This window comes from Canis lupus, chromosome 6, assembly GCF_048164855.1.
Source record: "Canis lupus baileyi chromosome 6, mCanLup2.hap1, whole genome shotgun sequence".
In the NCBI taxonomy this organism is placed as follows: Eukaryota; Metazoa; Chordata; class Mammalia; order Carnivora; family Canidae; genus Canis; species Canis lupus.
The window spans coordinates 62,864,083-62,882,397 of record NC_132843.1 but is presented as its reverse complement, the minus strand read 5'-3'; the positions used below and the strand labels follow the sequence as shown (position 1 = coordinate 62,882,397).

Here is an 18,315-nt window from a genome sequence, read left to right as displayed (position 1 = left end):
AAAGATTTATTTTTATTTATTTACGATAGACAGAGAGAGAGAGAGAGAGAGAGGCAGAGACACAGGCAGAGGGAGAAGCAGGCTCCATGCGGGGAGCCCGACGCGGGACTCGATCCCTGGACTCCAGGATCGCGCCCTGGGCCGAAGGCAGGTGGGAAACTGCTGAGCCACCCAGGGATCCCCTTTTACACTCTTTTTCTTACAAGGGGTTCTCCACCTCCACATAATATGAACTTTAGGTTCTACAAAATCTGAATCCATGATAGCCTTCTAAAAATGGTTCTTGTTAACACAGAGACCAATTCTAGGTTGGCCAGTCAAGAATTGAGGCTGAATTGGTAATTGGAAACCCCTGGCTGAAGGGGCTGCTTTTTGGAAAGAGGCAAGCAATAACTTCTGGCAGCCAGCTTTGTCTGGGCCAGGGATGCTAAATGACATCAATCTCAATTACAGTCATGGTAGTAGCTATGTTGAGAAGGATTCGGAAGCCAGATCTAGGCTCTTAAGAATCAAGAATGATTGGCTACCATGGATAGCTACCCAATACTAGCCTTGATTTGAGTTTGGACTCCATGTTTCCAGTCTAACTGGGAAGCTGCAGTTTTTTACATGTAGCTAGAAAATGTAAAGAGCAAAGGGATGACTTTTACTTTGGTAAATTTTCTTTCAGGAAACACAAAGCAATTCTTTTTTTCTCTGGCTTCATGAATTATGCTACATGTTGGGACATGTGATAAAGATTCTTCATAATACACTGAGCCTGGCTAGTGGCTATCCTCTGAATGCAGAGCTGGATGCTGAACAGGAAGTGGGCTAGACTCCAGTGCCTCTGAGTACTTTCTGTCCCTGCCATGGGTCTGATGGATCATACAAAGACCTAGTGGTCATTCTTTACATGGGGAGTGAATAGTCAAATGCTATATTCTTAGCACATTCTTGGTATTTAAAGAATCAAAAATCATGCTTCATTAAATAGTTAAGAGATGTCAATAGATTTATACTGTGTATGTTTCCTTTTTTTTTTTTCTGTGTATGTTTCCTAAGTAGTGTGTGTTATGGGCTGAATTGTGCTCCCCCCCAAAACTTATTCAGTACCTCAGACTATAATTGTATTTGGTGATATGGTCTTTAAAGAGGTAATTAAATTAAAATGAAGTCATTATGTAATCCAGTATGACATGTGTCCTCATAAGAAGAGGAGATTAGACACAGGTATACATAGAGAATGCCATGAGAACATGAAGATGGCATTCTACAAACCAGAAAGGGAGGCCTCAGAAGAAACCTAACCTGATGACACCTTGATCTTATATTTCTAGCTTCCTGAACTGTCAGAAACAAATTTTTGTTGTTTTAGCCACCCAGTCTGTGGTACTTTGTTTTGGCAGCCCTAGAAAACTAATAGAGTGGGTATGTAATACTCCTTTCGGAATTTTGTTCTTATCCATATCATGTGTCATTTCACATATTTTCTGGTTTCTGTTTTATTCATAGTTATTGAAAAAATTCTTCATTTTCCATTTTTTCTCGTTTTACTATGTATGCTCTCGGCAGAACATTTAACAGTGGTGATTTTTGCCACAAGCCAGTCTGTCTTGATGATATTTCTATTTAAACTGCCAGAAAGATTTATTGAGAAGCTGGTAAGAAAGGAGGACAACTCAAATTAATTTCACTGAAATGTACTGGAGGATGTAAATAACCCATGGCTTGAAAATATGATTAACAGTCCTGTCAGTCCAGAAAAATGTTGCTGTAGTGAGAATAGCAGGGAAGGCTATAAAAGTACAGGCTTATCATGGGAGAGAGTATTTTGATCTATATTTTGAATCACGGTTGAGTTTAGTGATATGTTTATTTCAGAAACAAGATGATGAATTTCAGTAATTATTTGGTGTGTATCATAATCAGCTGTAGAGTCATCAAATGATGTGCACTGTAGCCCTCAAAGGCTGGGATCACAGGGAACCATATCTTGATTAGCCATAATTCATTAACTAGATTTCATCTGCAGTCTTCTCTTAGGAGAAAAAAGTATGATAACAAAACACAAACATGTGTTTTCAAAAGGCATTTGAAAAAATAATCCCATTTCTCAAGTGTACCCTGGGATTCAGTGTAAATTCATGCCAACCTCATGTATCATTTACTTCTATATCCAAATGTCCACTTAATATAAATTATTGGCAAGAATTAGGATACTGAACTAATGTAAATCTTCTGTCATCAAAACATAAGTTAATTTAATTTTGCTCACTGTATAACATCTATTAAGTGAAGGACATGATCTGATTATATTGAGAAAGTATTTTCCATAGCAAAAGTAGAAACAAATGAAAATCCTTATTTGTCATCAAAGCAGAAGCTCCAGTGAATAAATCTCAGTCCTTAAAAATAGAGGTATTGTTGTGGTTCGAGTTTCACTGGCAATAGATCTTCATACCAGTCTCCATGTGTAAACTGGAGACTTGTATTGGCTTCCAAAACTTTCTGATACCTTTATTAAAGATCAATGAACATTTTTTAAAAGTTCATATGACTGTCAACCCCTGGCACCCAGGCCAAAAATTGCTGGATGGGCAGCCATCTACAAGAGGTTGTTTGTTTGTTTGTTTTTACCATGGATGAATGCCACAACCCCTGGTCTTGCCAGAAACACTGTAGTTTCTGATAGAGGCTACTGGTTTCTCCCCTTGATCCTCTGTAGTTTGTGCTCAACACAACAGCCAACATGGGAATTTAAAATACATCTGTCATTTCATGGTTCTCCTTATTCAAACCCCTCATGACTTCTTATCTGTCTCAGAGTGAAAAACAAAATACTAACAATGGCTTCTGAGACCTGCATGATCTGCTATGTAGCTCTGTTCCTTCTGTCATGGCTTGACTTATCCCCCCCACCCCCCTTCTCTGGCTGCACTGGTCTTTGCTATTTCTCCGTCCTGAGCAGCCTGTTCCCTCTATCTGGAATCCTCTTTCTTTCAGTGGTTTATATGGCTCCTTCTCTCACATCTTGTGGGTTTGGGTTCAAATATTCTCTCATTGAGACCTTTCTTTCTTTGAAACTGCCATTCCTCCTCAGCAGCTTCCTCTTCCCCTTCTCTGATTCCCTGATTCCCTGATTCATCACCCTTACCACCATTTGACATAGTCTCTACTTACTTCTTTTATTGTCTCTCTTCCTACACTAGGATGTAGGCTCCATGATGGCAGAGATTTTAGTTCATTTTGTTCTCTGTTTAGAATCCTATTTGGCCCATCAGAGAGCCAACCGATATTAATTTAATGAATGAATGGCGATGGGAACTTTCCCCAGTAACTTATTTACCTATTTGCAAAAGGGCCAACAAGAGAACTCAGAAGTTGCTGAAATTCTAACAAAGGGTTACTAAGGCTGTGAAAACAGAATGGAGCATAGGGAAATAGCCAAGTGTTCTAATGCCATCTTGCTTTCTGTGGGATTTGACAAAAACACACAAAAGCCATGAGATAGACTGATACTTCCATAGTAATGTCTCTTTCTATATATTTATACCATAAAAGAGGCAGCTAGGCAGTATCAAGGTAATAATATTGCTTTCTTTCTTCATTTTCGTTTTTTTGTTTGTTAAATTTTTTGCCTAAACACATCTGCTGTAAGGCTTGATGACAGTCCATTTAGAGATAGGCCATTTTCTAGACGTTTGATAAGTAAAAATCCACAGATGACTTTTTTGTTGTTGCTGTTGAACTGATTTTGTAAAAAGATTTTATTTATTTATTGGGGGGGGGGAGGACAAAAGGAGAGGGAGAGAGACAGTCTCAAGCAGACTACCTGTTGAGTGTGGAACCCTATGTAGAGCTCGATCTCACCACCCTGAGATCATGACCTGAGTCGAAATCAAGAGTCAGATGCATAACTGACTGAGCCATCCAGGCACCCCCGTTGAACAGATTTTTAAATGTAGATGTTTAATTACTTGAGTTTTGTCATTATAAGCATCTGCTGATTACAGCTGTTCCTAGGAAGTAGATTAGAATATACTTTTTTCCCTTTCTCCTCAAATCAAAACCTAGCATAAAAATAGCCATTGCTAATTTGAAGATGGTGATTTCAGCATTTCACTATTTTGATTTCCAATTATTTAGTTTTACCAAAGAGCACTTGTTTGTTCATTTAACCAGTGTAAAATGGTAGAGTAGAATTTACATAGGCTTTTGAAGGAGTAACCTATTTTTTGGGTGAGAGAATGACTTTCATAATACTTACTTGTTTCCGGAATATATGATTATTCTTTCAGATGGTGGCATAGAGTACCTGAGTTTCTTCATGGTGTATATTCTTGTTTCTTCTCCCCACCCCTTTATCAGCTGTAATATCTTTCAAAAACCTGGCTGGGATAAGTAATATTTAAAGACACCTAGGAGAAGGGAAGAAAAAAGGCAGTGAGTATTTGTGCATTAATAACTTTTTTCCCTAACACAGAGCACAATTTCTTACAAATTGTGTTTCCCCTTTTTTTGCTAAGGCTACCAGGAAGCTCCAAACCATGTTTATTAATAATTATATTAACTAAGTAAACACTTGAAGCTAGTATATCTGCTTCTTCTAGATATTCATGGCTTTGCTTTTTCCATTTCCATTTTAATTATTATATATTGACATTATTGTGTATGTCTATGGTGAACGCCATTATATCCTTTTGCAAAATTTATGGATTACAAAAAAATAGAAACTTATTTCAGCCCTAATGTCTTCTTTATCCCCTTTTCTCCTTTTTTCCTATTCCAATTCCAACAGCTTGATAAAATATGACTTAATGAAAATAGTAAAATTGCTTCATTTTGTAGTGCATTATGATATAGGCCTATGTAACTAACAGTTCTGACAATATTTAGTGGCCTTTTATTAATTGGATTATCATATTGGACTATTCATGGACTGAATCATGAAGATGATAGAAACAACCAAGTTTTTGCAGCCTGGAGGGAATGACTACAACGTATAAATAAAACAATATCAGCAGATTGCGATGTGACTGTAATACTGTGTTCTCATGTTCATGAATCAGAAAATCAAAGCTGGAATGTGAGCTCAACGAACTTTTAAAAGGGGCTAATCTGTTTTGGTCACTTTATCTCCAAGGCCTAAAATATAGAGTAGACTCAAGGAATATTTGTTGATGACTGTTGATGAATGTAATTTACATAGGTAATGTTCATATAAATTGAGCATATGGAACTAAGCCTCATTCAGTTGTATTTCTAAGAGGGACATGGGCTGAGTGGTGAGGAGAGGAAGGAAATAGTGAAGAAGTTTCTCTCTAGTCCCCACATAATTATCATTTTGGTGCTTTCATTCCTTTGATAGATCTAGATTTCCATTCAGTCTTATTTTTCTTCAGCCTGAAGGATTTCCCTTAACATTTCTTGTAGGGCAGGTTTGCTATTAATAAACTCTTGTAGCTTTTGAATGCCTGAAAATGACTTTTTTCACCTTCATTTTTTATTTTTATTTATATTTTAAAAAGATTTTTTATTTATGTATTCATGAGAGACCCAGAGAGAGAGAGGCAGAGGCATAGGCAGAGGGAGAAGCAGGCTCCATGCAGGGAACCTGATGTGGGACTCGATTCAGGGACCCTGGGATCACGACCTGAGCCGAGGGCAGACATTCAACCACCGAGCCACCCAGGTACCCTGTCACCTTCACTCTTGAAAGCTATTTTCACTGAGTTTAGAATTCGAAGTTAACACATTTTTTTCCTGGCTCCTTTTTAAGATGTTCTCTTTATCATCGGTCTCAAGCAATTTGATAACAATATGGCTTCTTGTAGTTTTATTCATGTTTCTCATACTTGGAGTTTGTGGAGCTTCTTGCCTCTGTAGTTTTAGTTTCTGTCATATTCGGAAAATTTCAGCTATATTTCTTCAAATAATTTTTCAGTCCATCCCTGTCCTTTGACAGTCTGGTTACATAGCTATAAGCCGCTTGAAGTCATCTCATAGCTCAGTGATACTCTGCTCATGTTTCTCTCAGTCTTTTTCCTCTGAGTTTCATTTCTGATCATTTCTATATTGCTATGTTTTCAACTTTACTAATTATTACTGCAGTGTTCAATCTGCTATTATTTTTCATCTCAGACATTATATTTTTATATCTCTAGAAGTTTCACTTGAGACCTGGTAAGTCTTCCAAGTCTATATGAAACATTAATTATACCACTTGCCTCTGACATCTTCAACAAGTAGGATACAGTTTTAATAACTGTTATAACATCTTTGTCAAATTCTAACTCTACGATTCATGTCATTTCGATTGATTTTTCTCAATATGGGCCATATTTTTCTGGTTATTTGCAGGCTTGGTGTAATGGGTTGAATTGTGTTGCTCTAGAAACTCATATGTTGAAGTCTTAACCCTCAGTATATCAGAATGAGCCTTATTTGAAGACAGGGCGAATACATAGCTGATCAAATTAAAATGAGTTCATTATGAGAAGACTTAATTCAAGGACTGGTGTCCTTGTGAAAAGGGAAATTTAGAGGCAGACACATACACAGAATTAGCATGTGAAGTGACACAGGGCCATCTACAAGCCAAGGAAGAAGCCCTGGCACAGACCCTTCCCTCACATCTCTCCATTACTTGAAGGAACTAACCCTGACAAAATCTTGATCTCGGACTTCTACTCTTCAGAACTGTGAAGCAACCCACTTCTGTTAACACTTAGTTTGTGGTATTTTGTTACAGCAGCCCTAGCAAACTTAATTACTTGGTAGGTTTTGATTGGATGCAGAAATGGTGAATTTTACCTTGTTGGGAGCTAGATATTTTGCGTTCCTAAAAATATTTTGATGTTGGTCCTGGGATTCAGTTAGGTTACTTGGAAGCTGTTTGATCCTTTTAGTCTTGCCTTTAAGTATTTCTCAGTGGGAGCAGAGCAGTATTTTGTCTAAGGCAGATTTTATACCACTGCACAGACCAAGCCCTTTTGGTCACTCAGTCTGATGTCTCTTTAATTATTAGTTTTTCCACCCCAGTTGGTGGAAACGGGAACTATTTCTAGCTTTTTGTGAGCTCTGAGAATTATTTTTCTAATCCTTTCGTGTGGTTGTTTCTCAGACCATGGATAGTTTCCTCACACATGTATTCTGACTAGCTGAAGACTCAAGGGGGACCCACTGCAGATCTCCAGAACTCTCTATTCTCTGGTATTTTTCCTACAAAATTCTAGCTGCTTTAGCCTTCCTGGATTCCCAGCTCCAGCTCTTTAGCTCAGGGGAACTGCCAGTCCCAGCTGGAAAGTCTTGGCTTTCCTCCGTTTGTCTTATACATCTATCCATCAGGCTAACCTGGGCATATTCTCATGGTTATGGCAAAGGGGCATAATTGGAAAGAAAGCAAGTTCATTGGTCAAAGAAAATTACATGAATGAGCCCAGAAGGACCATTTCTGTGATTAATATCCACAACCAGTTTTATGATCCTTGTTCCATATTGTCAATTATTCTTTAGAAAACATATACAGTAGTACTATGTATATATATTTATATATTTGTATATATACATGTATATATAAATATATACATGCTTGTTTTTTACATAATCTAGCCAGCTTTGTTTATATTTTCAGTGCTTGGTTTTATTTTATTTTTTATTTATTTACTTTAAAAACATATTTTATTTATTTATTCATGAGAAACACAGAGAAAGAGACAGAGACATAGGCAGAGAGAGAAGAGGCTCCTTGTCGGGAGCCTGACATGGGACTCTATCCCAGGACCCCAGGATCATGACCTAAGCCAAAGGTAGATGCTCAACCACTGAGCCAACCAGGTGCCCCAGTGCTTGGTTTTTCTTTCTGAGGAAATTGGTTCTGAGCCATCTATAACATTACTGATTGCTGACTCTTGTTTATGAATATATAGAGTATGATTTCTTTATTGATTATTCTTATAAATAATCATCTAAACTCTAGAGATATTGATTATTGTATATTTTTTCTCTCTCAGTGAAATTATATTAGTGAATTGGTATAACCAGTATTAGCCTTTATTTTAAAGATTTATTTATTCATTTGGAAGAGAGTGTGTGAGTAGGGAGAGGGGCAGAGGGAAAGATTCAAGTATGCTCCCTGGGGAACCCTATGTGAGGCTCAATCTCAGGACCCTGAGATCATGACCTGAGTTGGACACTCAACCAACTGAGCCACCCAGGTGCCCTGAGTACTAGCCTTTATTTTAATGGGACATTTCCCAACGTCAGTTTACTTAGAAACAAATATGATTTAGAGACAATATGGAGGTTAGAACTGGACTTAGAAGCAAAGACATTTAGAACTGCAAAGGAGTAGATATTATCTAGTACAAAGTGCTCTTTAGAGATATGTCCAAATAAGAAGACTGGGGCATAGAACAAGTTAGTTACTTGTCCAAACTGAAAAACCTATCAGTGATCCAGAGTCTGGTACATAATAGGTATCTAGTAAGCATTTTTTGAATGAATAAATAAACATAGCACTGGAAATTAGGTCTCCTGGCTGTATTTGTCATTCTCAAATGTATCATTATGAGGTATAATATTTCTAGGATTAAAAACGACCTAAGCTATAGGACAGAAACAAGCAAATTATATCAATTTAAGAAACACAAACTTTGGAGGTATTAAGAAAAATTCTTCAATAAGATGGTTATTTGTAAACATAGAAGTATAAAAGATTATACCATTCTCCAGAGGTATGCAGACCAATGAGTGAAGATGGAAGGGAGGGAGAATATCATACCGTAAAGTTAGTAAGGGTGATAGAGCTTCCCAAAGCCCTGGGAATGTGGACACTTAGACTGGGTTGGAGGAGAATAATCTAAGGCAATTGTACAGTTCAGGCCCAATAAATTCATCTATGTGGATAATAAAAAGACTGAATGTGAAGAAAGTGTATCCATTCCTACTGTGATGATAAGGAAAATTACCTATTTTAAACTTTATGATGCTTTTTAAACCTAGGACATAGGCTTATCAGGAATGTCTAGTACATCCTAGGACATAGGTTCAGGAGGAATTTCTAGTCAAGCTTTTTGTAAATTATCTCTTTATCGAGTTAAGTCAGAATTTTTAAATGACTTATCTGGTATGAGTTACAAGCCTGAGGTCTTAGCAGAATTTCAACATAAAGTGATGAGAAGGACCTTCCTCAGTTGTTAACTACTGGCATCCCATAGGTTGAGAAAGGTTATCACTTGACACAGCTATCAGGCTCCTGGGGATGGGGTGAGAGGGGGTGAGGGACTGGGCAAGATGGTGGGTATGCAGGAATGAATGGCCCAGCTCCCTAGGAACTAGACTAAATCTCCTGCAGTCTTATTTAGTAAGAATTTTATGGCTGACTGACTTGCAAAATCTGTTTTCCATGGTCTGTCGGCGTTAATCATCAACAGGTATTACTGGGCAGCTGGCCCTGATAAGAGTGTTCCAGAGAGAACCAAGACACAATAGTCCTGGGAATTTGGCAACTATGACGATACGAGGGATAGAAACTCATTTATGGATGTGATGTGCATTCTTTAGTCCACGATGATTAAGGTTGAGAGGATTTATGTATAAAGTCATGAAGAAGTATATACTATGGTGAGCTGTCCCAAGGGAAGAGGTTCTTTGCTTTTGTTCCCACCTGAAGACTGCATTTTTATTTCCTCTTCCTGGACTGTGCATGCTTGCTTTAGGCCTTAGCTAAATGTTACCTCCTTAGAGAGGCCTTCCTTGATAACTCAATTGAAACTAATTTCCCCTATACTCACTTCACTGTCTTTCTCACATTATCCTGTCTGATTTCCTTCATAGCACTCATCGTCATCTGTAGTCGAGTATTTGCTTATTGCCTATGTCCCATGCTGGTAATAGGCACCCTGAAAGAAGAAGTATTGCCTACCTTGCCTACTGTGGTATTCCAGTGCTCAAAAAGTGTTTACTGAATGACTGAATGGAGTAAACATGGCTGACTTGGTGAGTCCTAGAATCAAATCAGAAGTGCAGGAGACATTTTGACACTAAAAGTTAGTTTTCATGTTCATTAGAGATATTATTTAAAAAATCTACAGGCTTTTTACCTAGATAGCATTTCTTGGTTCACAAGGGCATGATATATTTGTTTTTTTTTTTTTTATAATTTTAGTTTTGTTTATTTCTCCTTACATTTCTATTACTGTTTGCTTTCTATATTTTATTTAGTTTTTATTTTATTATTTTATTTTTTGGGGGGCATGATATATTTGTGAGTGATCTATTAAAGTTGATTAAAAGGCAGTAAAGATTGTAGTTTGCAGCTGTAGATGTCTTTTACAAAATAACTCGTTTTTTCCTGTCAGAAAGCAAAATATTGTACAGAATTATTTGCAGTCTGATCCAGAATAGTGGTTTGTTTTGTTCTGTTTTCTGTATCACATATTCATTGTTGACCTCAGAGAGAGGGCATGCCTCTCAGCTAGACATGGGATAAGGCAGGGAGAGACTTTGGGATACGACATGGAGCCATTTCTCTTACATCTGGGTATCTACCCAGTTGTGGTGACACCGTGGGGCTCTGATCAAGCAATATTTATTTGACATTAGAAAGTGTAGAGAAGAAGGAGGAGAAGGAGGAAGTGGAGGAGGAGAGGGAGAAGGGGGAGAGGGAGAGGGAGAAGGAAACAGGTAGTGATTTTGGAAGGATTTATTTCACCTGAATGTACACCTTTTTTAAATTATTATTTTTAAAGGTTTAACTAATTAATTTATTTGAGAGAGAGAGAGAGAGAGGGAGTAGGGGAGAAGCAGAGGGAAAGCAGACTCTGCACTGAGCATGGAGCTCCATGTGGGGCTTGATCTCAAGGCCAGAGCCTAAACCAAGAGTTGGATGCTCAACTAACTGAGCCCCCACTTGAACATACACCTTAGTATTAGACCAAAAATAGATGCCATGTGGCTTGAGGTGTAGGTGATGAATTGTGGGAAATTTAGCAAATGTTGACTGCTAGAACCACACACTGTCCAAGTTAGAATCCTGACTCTACCTTTTACGACTTCTGAGCCTCAGTTTCCCCTGCTGTAAAATGGGGATAGTAGTAGGAGGTACCTCCTAATTTTGTTGTGAATATTAATTGAGTTAATACATTTGAAGTGCTGAGGCTGGGATGGGGCCTGGCACATCAATGTTAGTTTTGGGTTTTTAAAGTAGAAGTAATTATGGGTATGGTCACTGGATGTGGAGGAGTCAAGTGTTAAGTGCCACAGGTAAGGGTACTAGGGAAGAGAGTTAAGGAAAAGGCAGGATAGGACCAATTGTATTGTTCGGGAAGCCTGAAGGAGGCTAATAGAAGAGGCTGACGAAAGGTCGGTTTCAGACTGTGGAACTGCAGCCTTGGGTTTGGGGGATTCAGAAACCTTTGGGCGTGAGATTCTTATGGACCCAGGAAAGCCACATGGATCTGAGTCCTGGGAAGTGGGATAGTAGAATGCCTATTTGGCAATACACGGTGGTTTATTAGAGCTTATCTAAAGTGCTCTTCCTCTCAAGCAGCTATGTGCTTCCCTGTTTGGGAGACCATGTTGGAACTTGAGACTTGGGAGTTAACAGCCTTGAGCCATGAGATCAGATAGGCATCGAACACTTGGATGCAGATAAAACACACCTTCTGGCAGTATGTGGATTATTTGCCTTGAAGCCAGATGAATTTATGAGCAGCATTATAAATTACAGGGCAGGAAACTCTTTAGAAATTTTCTAATGAGCATGGAGTACTAAATGGAAAATACTACTACGGTAATTATAATTGCTCTTTAAAGGAGTCTAAATGCCATCCATACTGTTTTTATTTAGCAAATTGGGTTACAATTTCATTTTCCTGAATTCAAAACAGTTCAGGTGTAATGCTGCTCTGTTTCCTAATCCTGCTTTCCCTCATGTCTAAGTTTCTTAACTGCAGATTTTCTGCCTCTAGAGGCTTTCAGAGACTAGGGAAGCACTGCTATGCTCTTATGGAGGTGGATCTTCAGTGGGGAAGCTGAGAGCTTCTCAGCAGACATTTCAGTTGGGTCTTAAGAAAGGAAAGCATGTATCGAATAATAACTTGCTGCTTGACACCAAAGCCTATCAGGAACTTTATGCATATCTCAGTTTTCCCTCCACACGAACGCTATATATTTGGGGGAATTATTCCCATTTTATAGGAGAAACTGGAGGTCACAGATACTAAGTGACTTAATAAGGTGATACTGTCAGTGTTTAAGTCAGAAATGTTGATTCCATAATTCTTGTTCTTCCTTCTACACCATCTTCCTTCAAGTATTACTCCAACTGATGGGTATGATGAAAGGTCGGGTGGAGATTTGTGGTGGGACAGGAAGAAAGGGGAGACATGGAAAGAGCATCTGACACAGAAGGAACAATTTGATAAAAAGAAGTAGATAAACTCATCCATTCACAAATCCAAGTGAGCTCTTAGGTGCAAGACACTATATAAAAGTTAGATGATTCATGAGTTAGATACTAGTTGGGGAGTGTTGAATCTCTGGCTAGGGGATGGCCCATGAAAGAACAGCAGCTTGTCTGGTTAACTGTGGTCTGGGACGGTAGGTGAGAAGGTCCGCTTTGAGGGCCTTGGGAGTGCAGAGAGCTCTAGCTGTGTCTTAGGTTGCTTTTGGGATTGATTTGGTCTCTCTTGCTTTTTTGATCAAAGGCAACCGGGAGACACACAAGCTTTTCTGGGGTTGTTTCAGCAAGTTTGAACCTGCTACACTCAAACTGAGGTTTATCTGGAGAGATAGGTGGAGTACCTGGAGATGGTGAAGTTTGTGCTTTGCTCTCTCTCTGATTTTAAATTTCTGGGTGTTATGACCAATGAATGAGTCAATCAGTATGTTTCTGATAGAAAAATAAGTGGTTTTAAGATGTGTTTTTTCGGTAAGCAATTAAAGAATGATTGCAGTGATCTCACAGACTTTGTTGTTAGCACTACTGCTGTCCCTTTAGCTGTCTAACATTTACCAGTATGATGAATATTCTTTGATGCTTCACTTGAACCCAGTGTTCTCTCCTCTCACTTTTATTTATAGCCCTTATCACCTGTTAGCAAAATTATCTGTTTTACACATTTATCTCTACCACTTGATTGTTAGTCCTGGATGGCAGGGAGAGTTTAATTACCCGTGCTCCAGCTCAGTGCTTGAATCATAGTAGGCGCTTAGAAGTGTTTATTGAGTTAATAAAAAAAATTAACTCTTAGAGGCAGTGTATTAATAATAGTGAGTAGTTCAGGACAACTCAAGTCTGCTTTAAGTCCTAAGTGGCAAAATATGTACCTGGTTACATCAGGCAGATACTAATTACTACCTGCTGCCCCTTGACCCTGCTAGACTGTCCTCAGATGTGGAAATGCACTTGTGGGTTATCACTTCATCGGTACTAGTAGGCTGATATGATAGCATCCTTGTTACTTTTACTGGAATTTTCCATTTAATGAAAAGACAGCTCTGAGCCTTGGAGTGGATATTTTCACTACTGGGCATCTCACACAGGGAACCAGAGCCTGTTTTGAACTATGTGCCTCCACGACTTTGTAAACCAGTGAACTGAATAAATGCACAAAGTCCTCTGATGTTGCCTCTAGGAAAATAATCTTTCTCAAAGTTCAAACTTGATTTTTTTTTGTTGTTGTTGTTGCTCTCAAAAATCTTATTTAAGGGAGTCAGCTAGACTAGACATTTTACTTTCAGTTTCTGGCCACCAATCTTTTGGAAATTCACTGCCACAGGCCTCAAGTATGTCTCTCTCTTCATGTGGTAATTGAAGAGACTCCTCTTTTTCTCTGTGGAAATTTCAGAGGTCCTGAAGATTGAGGTGTCAGTAGCATCTCAGCAAAGAGGGTGAATTTCTGACTGAAAGCCTAAATTATTCTTGTCGTAAAAATGCTGACCTGACTATTTGAACCCCTAAATCCAAATTGATCATGTTTATAGAACAGAAGCCACCTAGGGAATTTCTCATCAGAACAGATCCCTACCTTAGATCCACTGGAAGTGACACCAAGAAAATTTAGTGTTTTCCATTTCTTCCTTGAAAGCAGTCAGGAACCCTGATGACAGGGTAGTTTGGGTAGTAATTATGTTCTTTTTTGCTCATTTAAGCCATGTAACTACACAATTAATAAACAGCAAGCATTGCTCTGGTAAAGTACTATACTAGGAAGAAAGACGCAGACAATTGGATGCTCTTCTTAAGCAACTTCTTACAATGTAGTTGAGGAGAAAGGACATTTGAAACAGTACAGATACCACAAGCATGGATAAGGGACTTAGGTGACAACTCTTTGAAAGATGAGGGGCACCTGGGTGGCTCAGTGGTTGAGTGTCTGCCTTAGGCTTGTTAGGGCATGATCCCGGGGTCCTGGGATCAAGTCTTGCATCAGGCTCCAGCAGGGAGTCTGCTTCTCCCTCTGCCTATATCTCTGCCTGTTTGTCTGTGTCCCTCATGAATAAATAAATAAAATCTTAAGAAAGAAAAGGAAAGATGAAAAGAATGGACACGAAGAAAGGCATGTGTTGTAATGAGCACTGGATATTATATATAAGACTGATGAATCACTGACCTCTACCTCTGAAACTAATAATACATTATATGTTAATTAATTGAATTTAAATAAAAAAATAAAGAAAAATAAAAAGTAGGAAATATAGGGGAAAGCCATTTAAACTCTTTGTAGGAAAAGACTTAGTGTAAAAAAAAAATTAAGCCTTAATAAACTAAAGAGACACATAAAAAAAAAAATAGATGTCAGGGGCACCTGGGTGGCTCAGTAGTTGAGTGTCTGCCTTCGGCTCAGGTCGTGACCCCCAGGTGCAGGGATCGAGTCTTGCATCAGGCTCCCTGCAAGCCTGCTTCTCCCTCTGCCTATGTCTCTGCCTCTCTCTGTGTCTGTCATCAATAAATAAATAAATTTTTTTTTTAAAAAGTCAGATTTTAAGGCAAGACACGATGAGTTATCAAGTTGTGTCTTGAAGGAAGTATAGGACAAAGGACAAAGTAAGAAGGATATTCCCATGTGGCTTCTGGTGAGGAGACAGAAGAGTACAATGTGCCTGCTTAGAAAGTGGTCAGTTTGCCTGATTTATATAAAGCAAAGGTCCTATCCAGAAAGATGTCTTCTGAATTTTAACCCCCTGGCTCAGGGCCTTTGCACAGTAGTTACCTCTACTTTTGGACCATGTCCTTGCCTGCCTTAACCTGCCTTTCCATCTGGCCAATCCTTGCTCCTGTTCATATTCCATCTTAGACCTTCATTTCTCTCACCAGCAGTCTTCTTAGGTTAAGTGGTTTTCTTAAACTCTTAACCAATATGAACTTCCTTTAAATTTCAAATGTCCTTTCTCCTCAATTGGATTGTTAAATTCTAATGTTAGGCCATGTATCCCCAGAGCCCCAAATATATGTCTCTTTGTATTGGAACTGGCTTAAACAGAAACTCTCAACAGCCTAAAGATGGGACCAAGTATGTCTTCTTCTTGTTGTTGTGGTTTTTTTTTCAAGCTCTAGACTAAGAACAGTGTCTGACACTTGCTGAGCTCAATAACTTGCTGGTGAGTGAATTAAGCAATGAGTGTATAGACTGGGTAGACTGAAGGTGTAAATATCGCTAGGATACAGAGTGGAGGGCCTCTGCCTCTCTGGAAACTAGGGCAAAAATGTTAGGGGCCAGGGATTAGGGAAGCGTGGGATGGAAGAACAGGGAGAGAGATGATTAGAGGGTGAGAATGTGAGGAAAAAGAGAGAGAGGATATTACATCATACCCAGTGTCAACTCACTTACCTTCTTAACAGTTTCATTGAGACCACTGCTGATTTTATATCTGTCGTCTCCTGAGCATCAGCTATTTGGATGCTGATTTTGAATTAAATTGTATTTAATGTCTAATACTCAAAGCATATTCATACCTTGCTAATTCTTGTAGTAGAATTCCTTTCCCTTTCTTCCCCTCACCCGTGGATTCTCTTTCACTGGTTAACTCACTTAATGAATATTTGAAGACCTATTCTATGCAAAGTTCATAAAAACTTTAGTAACTGCATATGTGTTGCGAAACATCTCATTGGTTTTTCTAGCCGGGCATAAGCATGTCTTAGCTGCTTAGGGAAGTCTTAGCTGTTGTGAATAGTTTAGTCATGGTAATTTGAGGAAGGCCCTTTAAATTTTTTATACTATGTTACAGGGTGATTAAAAAAAAAAAAAAAAAAAACTTGGTTAAATTCTCCCCTCCCCACCTCCTTTACCTATTACCAGGAAGTAAATGGCTGAGAATTCAAAGAATCAAAGATTGCTTTCACATTGTGTTAATCTCTAACAATTAAAAAAAGATTTTATTTAGGTACTTGAGATAGAATGTGAGAGAGAACAAGCAAGGGAGTGAGTGAGATCTGAGAGCCTGAGCAGGGGGAGGGAAGAGGGAGAGGGAGAAGCCAACTCTCCACTGCGCAGGATGCCCCATGAGGTTTCAGTCCCAGATCTCTGGGATCATGACCTGAACCAAGGCAACCGCTTAACCCACTAAGCCATCCAGTTGCCCCCTGATCTCTACCAATTTTTAAATAGGAAGAAGAAAGGCAAGGTGGAAAAAGGAAATTTCCTCCCTCTCATTATTTTCCAGTTGTATATTAGGGACAAACAAAAAGTTTGTTTACAAACTCTTACATTTAAGCCACTGCAGGTGCTTCCCCTGGCATTGAATGATGCGCAGTGAGTGCGTGGGAGCTGCGGCAGGAGGCCGCCCTGGTCCCTGGTCCCAGCTCCTACCAGGAGTAGCATCCACTCACCCTCGGTGGCCAGGGTGACGTCTGAGTTTGCTTTTCCTCCTCTCACTGTGTCACCTCGGTAACTGATGCTAACTGATAGAGTAGTAGCAGATGTTGTTCTAGGAGCGGTGGTATTTCCAGGACGTAGGAAGTCACTGAATCGGGTTAGTGACTACTGGATGATGGCCAGTGTTTCAGATTATCAGGCAAATCAGGTTGGCATAATTCAAAACAGTGGGTTACCTGTTAAGTATGAATGAGAACACTGATGGAAAGACACCTTGGGAGAGATGTTTAAAATGATTCTGACATGTTTAACATCCTTCCTGTGGTCGTTCCTGATCTGGCCCTTTCATTCTCTTTTGGAAATTCTGCCATCATTAGGTCTCAGATAAACAGCTTCTGCTGAGAACTCTTTCCTGACTCTCTTGTATATATGTCCACTGCTGCTTCTGCTTCCATCTATTCTAAATACATTGCATTGTTCCCTCCAGACTTGCCCTCTTTCCACCCTTCCTTTCCTCCTCCAAGCTCCTTTTTTCATAAATCAATAAAGCATAGATGTACTATCTCTCCACATATAATATGAAGGTACATTAATCTAGTTTTCTTCTTTTCACCCCTTTTGGAACTAACCATCTAATGGCCAAGTAAAATGGCCTCTGTATTTTCTCATTCTATTTGACCACTTGATGGGAGTCCCTTGGTCTCAAGTTGACCTTCCAATCTAATCTGCTTTCTTGGTTCTTTTATTAACTCTAATTATACTTTTGTTGTTGTTGTTTATTTGTTTCCTTCATTTCCCCTCTTCTTTTGTCCACCCTTTGAATGCTTTATCAGCTAGAATGGGTTTTGGCTATAGTATAGGAAATCTTCTAATAGTGCTTAATAGATTGGAATTTATTCACATTGAGTTGACAAGAGGTCCTCTTGCAGTTCTTTTCCACCTAGCAAGGACATGCCTTAATTTTTTTTAACCCCTTCCCTCCCCCAATATAATGTATGTAAAGAAACACCCATAAAGTATAAACATGGAGGTTACTGAATTAGAGAGTGAGGAGGGGCAGTTAGATGCTAGTGGAGGAATTCCTCTACCTCTTGGGGAGGCAGGGGATGGAAGCAGAGGCTTGGGCTTGACTGTATTTGGAGATCTCTTAGTTGGTTACCCATGATTAAGTAACATGAGTGGTAATTTAAGATCAGAAATTTGGACAGATGGTCATGGAGAACTTCTCTCAGAAGGTGACATTTGAAGAGAAACCTGAGTCTTGAGAAAGAGTCCATCATTGTGGCGAAGGACATTCCAGTGAGGGAAGAGCATGTACAAGTGAAGACACATTTGGAGATATTAAGAAACCACAAGATGGCTATTGAGGCTGGAGTTCAATGGGCAGGAGGGAAGTGGGACACAATGCGAAATGGGGAAGGCAGATTGGAGGCAGGGCTCATTAGGGCTGGTGACTCACAGTAGGGAGTCAGTGGATCTCAGTACAATGGAAGGAATGTTAAGTTAGGTA

General features: G+C 39.1%; 2 long non-coding RNA genes across 4 annotated transcripts in view; one reads left to right on the top strand and one right to left on the bottom strand.

Moving 5' to 3' along the window:
* Positions 1-1,836: 1,836 nt before the first annotated feature.
* LOC140634751 (uncharacterized) lies at positions 1,837-3,371 on the bottom strand. Its single transcript, XR_012032135.1, has 2 exons — positions 3,163-3,371; positions 1,837-2,020 (listed from the first exon to the last, which is right to left on the bottom strand). It is a non-coding gene; the product is annotated as an uncharacterized lncRNA (long non-coding RNA).
* A 54-nt stretch (positions 3,372-3,425) lies between these two features.
* Positions 3,426-18,315, top strand: part of LOC140635760 (uncharacterized) — a 192,280-nt gene continuing 177,390 nt past the window's right edge. For all 3 annotated transcript variants that reach the window (XR_012033098.1, XR_012033096.1, XR_012033097.1), the window contains exons 1-3: positions 3,426-3,564; positions 4,281-4,425; positions 9,820-9,981. This is a non-coding gene — a long non-coding RNA (uncharacterized lncRNA). The remainder of the gene's footprint in view (positions 3,565-4,280; positions 4,426-9,819; positions 9,982-18,315) is intronic.